We start from the raw sequence: 11,083 nt of genomic DNA on the forward strand, positions 1-11,083 counted from the left end.
CATGCCTGCGTCAGCAAGTCAATAGCAGCGGTCTAGGTCAAACCTGACCAGTGGTGTCCACTGGTCAGTGACACAATGATGTTCAGTGTCAATGACAGGTGGGGCCTGGTCAATGGTGACGTGGCCAGGTCAAACTGACCTATGGGCCCGTGGGGTTAGTTTAGTCTAAATAGGAGCTAAGCAGTGTTAATTAGGCTGTGGGTCCCAGTAGTCAGTGGCTCTGGGAGGGTTAGCTGGCGGTGATTAGCGCTAATCACGCGACCATGTCGGGTCACCAGAGTCTCACCGGCGGTGACCAAATCTACGGCGGAAGCTCGCCGGGGCTGCGCTATATGCGGCATATGGATGCGTGAAGGCCACCAAAAGGTAGCCCGAGCACGCCCGCATCTAGCTAGCCGCACGGGAGGCCGTGTTGTCACCGGATTCGACGACGGCGAGCGCATCCACGGTGGCCGGAGTTCGGACATGGAAAGGGTCGACGCTACGATGCACTAGAGGGGAAACCGAAGGGTGCTGCGGGCTCCTGGGAGTGCAGCGAACACGGTGACGTGCTCAGGCGCAAGTTGGGGGTGGCCCTAGCCACGATGGTGAGGAACTATGGCGGCGATGAGCTCTCAGGTCCGGTGGTTAGTGCGGCTACGGCACACAAACGAGGAAGAGAGGAGAGGGGAAACGACGAGGTGCTCACGGCGAGGCCGTCGAGGTGCTCAGCAGGCTCGGGGAAGCGTCGAGGAGGGCACACGGTCGCCGGCGATCTCGGCGGACCGAGGAAGAAGAAGGCGTCGGGTCGGTGCTTGGAGGCGTCCGGCGTCGCGTGAGTCGTCGAGGAGGCGTAGACGATGGAGGCCGAGCCCACGGGCACGTCAAAGGGGCGAGGGGGTGGCTCTGGTGATGACTACGGCGAACGGCGGCGAGGATGGCGCTCGGCCGTCGCGGGAGAGGGTGAGGGAGACGAGGGGGAGAGAGGGGAGGGGTGCAGGGGGTGCTGGGCGTCTTTGTGGTGCTCGGTTGGGGACGAGGAGGCAGCAGGAGGTGGAAGCAGGAGGTGGCCGCGGGTGCGCGCGCCGACGACACGCCTCTGCCTACTAGCAGAGGTGGGTGACGACTGGCACAAGCCAGGTGGGCTGGGCCAGCACAGGTGAGGCCCAGGTGGGTTTCTCTCTCTCTCTTTATTTTTCTTTTCTATTTTTTTGTAATATTTGTGGCTTTTCTAAAAATACCTAGACCCTTTCAAAAATCACCAAACTGAACATGCCCACTGTATAGAATATATCCAACATGGAACATTTCGGTTTAGGATTACTTGGGCATTTAAAATATTTACTAGCATTTAAATGCCCAAATTCAAATAACATATGATTTAATCCAGTGACCTTTGGATGACCTAGAAAGTTTTGCACCATTTTTGTCATGGGTTTTAGACCAAGACAAAGATGATGAACATTTTGAAGGGCATTTCAGGATCATTGAAAAAAATATTTTAGTAACCCTAGTTGGATTAAGTGGTGCTGGGGGTTTCTGCCATCCCCATTTCAACTTTCCGAGGAAAAGTTAACATGATGCATGGAGGTTATGCAAGGATAGGCAAGACTAAGCTAGGGCTGTGACAACAAGTAATGGCGCACCGTCCACTGGGGGAAAGTATCTAGTGCTCCCAGGCCTAGGGTGCTCCCGGTGCTCCGATGCGAAAAACATTTTTTAAAATGTTCAAAAAATTCGGAAAAAATGCAGCACATCGGCGAAACATCGATGTCTCTTGTCACAAAATTTCAAATCAAAATTAAAAACATTGCTTGAGATACAAAAATGACAAATTTGACATCAATATGATAATGGGCCAAAACTAAAGCCCAACTTATGTTATGTACAAAAAATTGTCAGTTTTGTATCTCAAGCAATGTTTCGAATTTTGATTTGAAATTTTGTGACAAGAGACATTGATGTTCCGTCGATGTGCTGCATTTTTTCAGAATTTTTTGAACATTCTAAAAATGTTTTTCGGACATTTGGAGCACCGGGAGCACCCCAAGGCTGGGAGCACTAGATATTTTCTCCGTCCACTGGTGCGCCATTACTAACAATTTGTTTTTCAAAACTACTAATGGCGCACCACACACCAGGTGCGCCATTAGTAATATATTTAGCACCTGTGGTGCGCCATTAGTAACCCTGGTGCTAAATGCACCCCCCGGTGGACCGCCTTTTCAGTTTTAAAAAAAATAAGTTTCCCATGTGATATGTGGTCTAGTTGTTGGGAAAATTTACAAATATGAATTTCGACTTTATTTGCAAAATTTCTGTGGAATTTAGTAAAATGGGCATAACTTTTGCATATGTACTCGGATTAAAAAGTTTTTTATATGAAAAATCATCTACTCGAAAAGTTACATCCGAACTGAACTGGGGGAACTATGTTCAACATCTTCAAAATCCCCAAAAACCTAACAGAACGAAAGATACAGGGTTTTTAAGACCTAGAGGGGGGAAAATGAAAAAAAAATTCAAACTTACTAGTGGCGCACCATTTTCTAGATGCGCCACTAGTAACTGGAAAAAAATTGGTTTAAAAAAAATTGGATTTTTTTTTCAAAATATGATACGTAATATGACCGGGAAGTTTGAAATATTTTTTCAAAATGTCATCATACTCATGAACATGAACAAAGTCCTAGACATCAACAAGGTTTAATAAGATTATATGATAGATATATCAACAAGTGCCTGTGAAGTGAGCTGGTGTTGGGTTGGATTGCCTGTGAAGTGAGCTGGTGTTGGGGTTGGATGGGTGACCTTTCGGGAAGTTTGACTAAGTGTGCTTGAAGTTAAGCGTGCTCGGGCTGGAGTAGTGTGAGGATGAGTGAAGTTAAGCGTGCTCAGGCTGGAGTAGTGTAAGGATGGGTGACCTTTCGGGAAGTTTGACTAAGTGTGCTTGAAGTTAAGTGTGCTCGGGCTGGAGTAGTGTGAGGATGAGTGAAGTTAAGCGTGCTCGGGCTGGAGTAGTGTGAGGATGGGTGACCTTTCGGGAAGTTTGACTAAGTGTGCTCGGGCTGGAGTAGTGTGAGGATGAGTGACCTTCCGGGAAGTTTGACCACAGAGTGCGATTTGACTTGACATTAAGCATATTGATCCGAGATTAAGAAAAAAATATTAATTTTTGTAAAAAATTGTTACTAATGGCGCACTTCTATGTAGTGCGCCATTAGTATACCAGATACTAATGGCGCACTTCTTTGTAGTGCGCCATTAGTATACCATATACTAATGGCGCACCTGTGGGATACTAATGGCGTGATGCTAGTAAAAAATACTAATGACGTGATGCTAGTGGCGCACCTATAGTGCGCCATTAGTAGGCAAAACAGGTGCGCCACTAGTAGGCCTTTTCCTAGTAGTGCAAGCATCGCACGATCCTTCTCCAGGTACTGGCACGAGCCAGCCTCCTCCCATATCTCCATGATCACGGTAAGTTTCTTTAGTGTTTTGCTTAACAAATGCATAAAGACCTAGACTTAGCTTTATTTCCTCCAAAATGACTTAATAAGCTTACTGACCTTCAAAACCATCCATTTTACCTAAGTTAGCTCTAAAATGATCTATACTTAGCTTTGTTTCCTCCAAAATGACCAAAGTAAGCTCTAATATGCTTAGTTAACTAGGTTTGCTCAATAATGGCATGTACCTAGCTTACTTATGTGAAAAATGGCATAATTAGCTTAGTTAGCTCATAAACGATCCATTTTACCTAAGTTAGTTCTAAAATGATCCATTTTACCTTAGTTAGCTCATAAATGATCCATTTTACCTTAGTTAGCTCATAAACGATCCATTTTACCTAAGTTAGCTCTAAAATGACCCATTTTACCTTACTTAGCTCATAAATGATCCATTTTACCCAAGTTAGCTCTAAAATGACCCATCTTACCTAGGTTAGCTCCAAAATGATCCATCTTACCTAGGTTAGCTCTAAAATGATGCATTTTACCTAAGTTAGCTCATAAGTGATCCATTTCACCTAGGTTAGCTCATAAACGATCCATTTCACCTATGTTAGCTCACAAACGATCAATTTCACCTAAATTAGCTCATAAATGTCATATATTCTTCCTCTTCTTCATTTTCTTCATCATCATCATCTTATCCTTCTTCTTCTTCTTCTAATCTTCTTCTTCTAACTTTCTTATTTCCCATTTTGCAGAATTCGTTCGCTTCATGGAAGCTTGCATACATGGAGTGCTTGTTTGGATGAACTATGTTTCTTTTGTATCGATGAACTATGCATGTATGCTTTGATGACACTATTGTAATATGTATGGTTGGATGGATGTATGTGGTACTTGCTATGTATGGTTGATGGAACTATACATTTATGATGAAATTATATGTGTTGGATATCTCATATATTTGTTGTGGACTTGCCATGTGAAAAATATATATGTATCATCTATTTGTTGTGAAAATGGTTGAGTATAAGAAAAAACAGAAAAAAGAGTCAATGCAGGCTCTTTGCCATCTGCCACTCACGGCAACGGGCTCTTTGCCGTCCGCCGCGGACGGCAAAGAAGCCACGTGGAAACCACCTGTGTTTTCTGGCAGCTGACCATTTGGTCAATTTGCCTACAGTGGCAGACGGCAAAGGCCTGATGCTCTTTGCCGTCAGCCACGGACAACAAAGGCTGCCGTTAGCCACCTAACGGACTAACAGCGAGTTTATTGCCGCCTGCTTTCTTTGCCGTCCACCGCGGATGGCAAAGGCTCCTTTGCTGTCCGTGTCAGGAAGCAGACGACAAAGAAGGTCTTTACTAATCCTTTCTTTGCCGGCATCTTTTGCCGTCCGCGGCAGACGGCAAAGGCCTTTGCCGTCCGCCTTCCATGCCTTTGCCGTCTGCCTTGGCAGACGGCAAAGTAGCTGATTCCTGTAGTGGCTACTCCCGGTGGGATTAGAACTCCTCATCGGGGCGCGCCAAGGGTGGCCGGCCCCTCCCCCTCCTCTACTCCTTTATATACGGGGAGGGAGGCACCCCCTAGTGACACAACAATTGGTCCCTTAGATCTCTTAGCCGTGTGCGGTGCCCCTCCACCATAATCCACCGCGGTCATATCGTAGCGGTGCTTAGGAAAATCCCTGTGTCGGTAGAACATCATCATCATCACCACACCGTCATGCTGACAAAACTCTCCCTCGAAGCTTGCCTGGATCGGAGTTCGAGGGACGTCATTGAGTTGAACGCGTGCAGAACTCGGAGGTGCCGTGCGTTCGGTGCTTGATCGGTCGGATCGTGAAGACGTACGACTACATCAACCGCGTTGTGCTAACGCTTCCGCTTTCGGTCTACGAGGGTACGTGGAAAACACTGTCCCCTCTTGTTGCTATGCATCACCATGATCTTGCGTGTGCGTAGGAAATTTTTGAAATTACTGTGTTCCCCAACAATGGCATCCGAGCCTGGTTTTATGTGTTCATGTTATATGCACGAATAGAACACAAGTGAGTTGTGGGCGATACAAGTCATACTGCTTACCAGCATGTCATACTTTGGTTCGGCGGTATTGTTGGATGAAGCGGCCCGGACCGACATTACGCGTACGCTTATGCGAGACTGGTTCTACCGACGTGCTTTGCACACAGGTGGCTGGCGGGTGTCAGTTTCTCCAACTTTAGTTGAACCGAGTGTGGCTACGCCCGGTCCTTGAGAAGGTTAAAACAACACTAACTTGACGAACTATCGTTGTGGTTTTTATGCGTAGGTAAGAACAGTTCTTGCTCAGCCCGTAGCAGCCACGTAAAACATGCAACAACAAAGTAGAGGACGTCTAACTTGTTTTTGCAGGTCATGTTGTGATGTGATATGGTCAAGGCATGATGCTATATTTTATTATATGAGATGATCATGTTTTGTAACCGAGTTATCGGCAACTAGCAGGAGCCATATGGTTGTCGCTTTATTGTATGCAATGCAATCACCCTGCAATCCTTTACTTTATCACTAAGTGGTAGCGGTAGTCGTAGAAGCATAAGTTGGCGAGACGACAACGATGCTACGATGGAGATCAAAGTGTCGCGCCGGTGACAATGGTGATCACGACGTTGCTTCAGAGATGAAGATCACAAGCACAAGATGATGATGGCCATATCATATCACTTATATTGATTGCATGTGATGTTTATGTTTTATGCATCTTATCTTGCTTGGATTGACAGTAGCATTATAAGATGATCTCTCATTAAATTATCAAGATATCCCTAAGTATGCACCATTGCAAAAATTCTTCGTGCTGAGACACCACGTGATGATCGGGTGTGATAGGCTCTACGTTCAAATACAACGGGTGCAAAACAGTTGCACACCCGGAATACTCAGGTTAAACTTGACGAGCCTAGCATATGCAGATATGGCCTCGGAACACTGAGACCGAAAGGTCGAGCGTGAATCATATAGTAGATATGATCAACATAGTGATGTTCATCATTGAAACTACTCCATCTCACGTGATGATCAGACATGGTTTGGTTGATTTGGATCACGTGATTACTTAGAGGATTAGATAGATGTTTATCTAAGTGGGAGTTCTTAAGTAATATGATTAATTGAACTTAAATTTATCATGAACTTAGTACCTGATAGTTTTTTGCTTGTCTATGTTGATTGTAGATAGATGGCTCATGCTGTTGTTCCGTTGAATTTTAATGCGTTCCTTGAGAAAGCGAAGTTGAAAGATGATGGTAGCAATTACACAGACTGGGTCCGTAACTGGAGGATTATCCTCATTGCTGCACAGAAGAATTACGTCCTGGAAGCACCGCTTGGTGCTAGGCCTGCTGCAGATGCTGCTGATAATGTTAAGAACGTTTGGCACAGTAAAGCTGATGACTACTCGATAGTTTAGTGTGCCATGCTTTACGGCTTAGAACCGGGACTTCAACAATGTTTTGAATGTCATGGAGCATATGAGATGTTCTAGGAGTTGAAGTTAATATTTCAAGAAAATTCCCGGATTGAGAGATATGAAGTGTTCAATAAGTTATATAGCTGTAAGATGGAGGAGAATAGTTCTGTCAGTGAACATATACTCAAAATGTCTGTGTATCATAATCACTTGGCTCAACTAGGAGTTAATCTTCCTGTTGATAGTGTCATTGACAGAGTTCTTCAATCACTGCCACCAAGCTACAAAAGCTTCATGATGAACTACAATATGCAAGGGATGAATAAGACAATTCCCGAGCTCTTCGCGATGCTAAAGGCTGCGGAGGTAGAAATCAAAAAGGAGCATCAAGTGTTGATGGTAAAAAAGACCACTAGTTTCAAGAAAAAGGGTAAAGGGAAGAAGAAGGGGAACTTCAAGAAGAACGGCAAACAAGTTGCTGCTCAAGAGAAGAAACCCAAGTCTGGACCTAAGCCTGAAATTGAGTGCTTCTACTGCAAACAGACTGGTCACTAGAAGCGGAACTGCCCCAAGTATTTGGCGGATAAGAAGGATGGCAAGGTGAACAAAGGTATATGTGATATACATGTTATTGATGTGTACCTTACTAATGCTTCCAGTAGCACCTGGGTATTTGATACTGGTTCTGTTGCTAATATTTGCAACTCGAAGCAGGGACTACAGATTAAGCGACGATTGGCTAAGGACGAGGTGACGATGTGCGTGGGAAATTGTTCCAAAGTAGATGTGATCGCAGTCGGCACGCTACCACTACATCTACCTTCGGGATTAGTTTTAGACCTAAATAATTGTTATTTGGTGCCAGCATTGAGCATGAACATTATATCTGGATCTTGTTTGATGCGAGATGGTTATTCATTTAAATCAGAGAATAATGGTTGTTCTATTTATATGACTAATATCTTTTATGGTCATGCACCCTTGAAGAGTGGTCTATTCTTATTGAATCTCGATAGTAGTGATACACATATTCATAATATTGAAGCCAAAAGATGCAGAGGTGATAATGACAGTGCAACTTATTTTTGGCACTGCCGTTTAGGTCATATTGGTGTAAAGCGCATGGACAAACTCCATATTGATGGACTTTTGGAACCACTTGATTATGAATCACTTGGTACTATGAATGGGCAAGATGACTAAAACGCCGTTCTCCGGAACTATGGAGCGAGCAACAGATCTGTTGGAAATCATACATACAGATGTATGTGGTCTAATGAATGTTAAGGATCGCGGCGGGTATCGTTATTTTCTCACCTTCACAGATGATTTAAGCAGATATGGGTATATCAACTTAATGAAACATAAGTCTGAAACATTTGAAAAGTTCAAAGAATTTCAGAGTGAAGTTGAAAATCATCGTAGCAAGAAAATAAAGTTTCTACGATCTGATCGTGGAGGAGAATATTTGAGTTACGAGTTTGGTCTTTATTTGAAACAATGCGGAATAGTTTCGTAACTCACGCCACCCGGAACACCACAACATAATGGTGTGTCCGAACGTCGTAATCGTACTTTACTAGATATGGTACGATCTATGATGTCTCTTACCGATTTACCGCTATGATTTTGGGGTTATTCTTTAAAGACTGCTGCATTCACGTTAAAAAGGGCACCATCAAAATCCGTTGAGATGACACCTTATGAACTGTGGTTTGGCAAGAAACCAAAGTTGTCATTTCTTAAAGTTTGGGGCTGCGATGCTTATGTGAAAAAACTTCAACCTGATAAGCTCGAACCCAAATCAGGGAAATGTGTCTTCATAGGATACCCAAAGGAAACTGTTGGGTACACCTTCTATCACAGATCTGAAGGCAAAACGTTTGTTGCTAAATTTGGATCCTTTATAGAGAAGGAGTTTCTCTCGAAAGAAGTGAGTGGGAGGAGAGTAGAACTTGATGAGGTAACTGTACCTGCTCCCTTATTGGAAAGTATTTCATCACAGAAACTGGTTCCTGTGACACCTACACCAATTAGTGAGGAAGTTAATGATAATGATCATGAAACTTCAGATCAAGTTGTTACTGAACCTCATAGATAAACCAGAGTGAGATCCGCACTAGAGTGGTACGGTAATCCTGTTCTGGAGGTTATGTTACTAGACCATGACAAACCTATGAACTATGAAGAAGCGATGGTGAGGCCAGATTCCGCAAAATGGCTTGAGGCCATGAAATCTGAGATGGGATCCATGTATGAGAACAAAGTGTGGACTTTGATTGACTTGCCCGTTGATCGGCAAGCCATCGAGAATAAATGGATCTTCAAGAAAAAGACTGACGCTGATGGTAATGTTACTGTCTATAAAGCTCAACTTGTTGCAAAAGGTTTTCGACAAGTTCAAGGGATTGACTATGATGAGACCTTCTCACCCGTAGCGATGCTTAAGTCTGTCCGAATCATGTTAGCAATTGTTGCATTTTATGATTATGAAATTTGGCAAATGGATGTCAAAACTGCATTCCTGAATGGATTTCTGGAAGAAGAGGTGTATATGATGCAACCGGAAGTTTTTGTCGATCCAAAGGGAGTTAACAAAGTGTGCAAGCTCGAGCGATCCATTTATGGACTGGTGCAAGCCTCTCGGAGTTGGAATAAACGTTTTGATAGTGTGATAAAAGCATATGGTTTTATACAGACTTTTGGAGAAGCCTGTATTTACAAGAAAGTGAGTGGGAGCTCTGTAGCATTTCTAATATTATCTGTGGATGACATATTGTTGATTGGAAATGATATAGAATTTGTGGATAACATAAAAGGATATTTGAATAAGAGTTTTTCAATGAAAGACCTTGGTGAAGCTGCTTATATATTGGGCATCAAGATCTATAGAGATAGATCGAGACGCTTGATTAGACTTTCACAAAGCACATACCTTGACAAAGTTTTGAAAAATTTCAAAATGGATCAAGCAAAGAAAGGGTTCTTGCCTGTATCGCAAGGTGTGAAGTTGAGTAATACTCAATGCCCGACCATTGCAGAAGATAGAGAGAAAATGAAAGATGTTCCCTATGCTTTAGCCATTGGCTCTATCATGTATTGTAACGCCCTCGATGCGGCTATATCTCTCACGTGTCGAGGCACGACTTAGAGGCATAACCGCATTGAAAGCAATGTCGCAAGTTAGGCAATCATCACAACATCCCATGTAATATAGATAATAAAAGGGGGAGATACATAGTTGGCTTACACTCGCCACGTCAATCAAGTACATAAATAGCATTACAACATTCAAACACTCATGCAGAAGATAGAGAGAAAATGAAAGATGTTCCCTATGCTTTAGCCATAGGCTCTATCATGTATGCAATACTGTGTAGCAGACCTGATGTGTGCCTTGCTATTAGTTTAGCAGGGAGGTACCAAAGTAATCCAGGAGTGGATCACTGGACAACGGTCAAGAACATCCCGAAATACCTGAAAAGGACGAAGGATATGTTTCTCGTTTATGGAGGTGACAAAGAGCTCATCGTAAATGGTTACGTCGATGCAAGCTTTGACATTGATCCGGACGATTCTAAATCGCAAATCGGATACGTGTTTTTATTAAACGGTGGAGCTGTCAGTTGGTGCAGTTCTAAACAAAGCGTATAGCGGGATCTACATGTGAAGCGGAGTACATAACTGCTTCGGAAGCAGCAAATGAAGGAGTCTGGATGAATGAGTTCATATCCGATCTAGGTGTCATACCTAGTGCATCGGGTCCAATGAAAATCTTTTGTGACAACACTGGTGCAATTGCTTTGGCAAAGGAATCCAGATTTCACAAGAGAACCAAGCACATCAAGAGACACTTCGACTCCATCCGGGATCAAGTCCAGATGGGAGACATAGAGATTTGCAAGATACATACGGATCTGAATATTGCAGACCCATTGACTAAGCCTCTTCCATGAGCAAAACATGATCAGCACCAAGGCTCCATGGGTGTTAGAATCATTACTGTGTAATCTAGATTATTGACTCTAGTGCAAGTGGGAGACTGAAGGAAATATGCCCTAGAGGCAATAATAAAGTTATTATTTATTTCCTTATATCATGATAAATGTTTGTTATTCATGCTAGAATTGTATTAACCGGAAACATGATACATGTGTGAATACGTAGACAAACAAAGTGTCACTAATATGCCTCTACT

This window comes from Triticum dicoccoides, chromosome 3A (genome assembly GCF_002162155.2).
Source record: "Triticum dicoccoides isolate Atlit2015 ecotype Zavitan chromosome 3A, WEW_v2.0, whole genome shotgun sequence".
NCBI lineage: Eukaryota > Viridiplantae > Streptophyta > Magnoliopsida > Poales > Poaceae > Triticum > Triticum dicoccoides.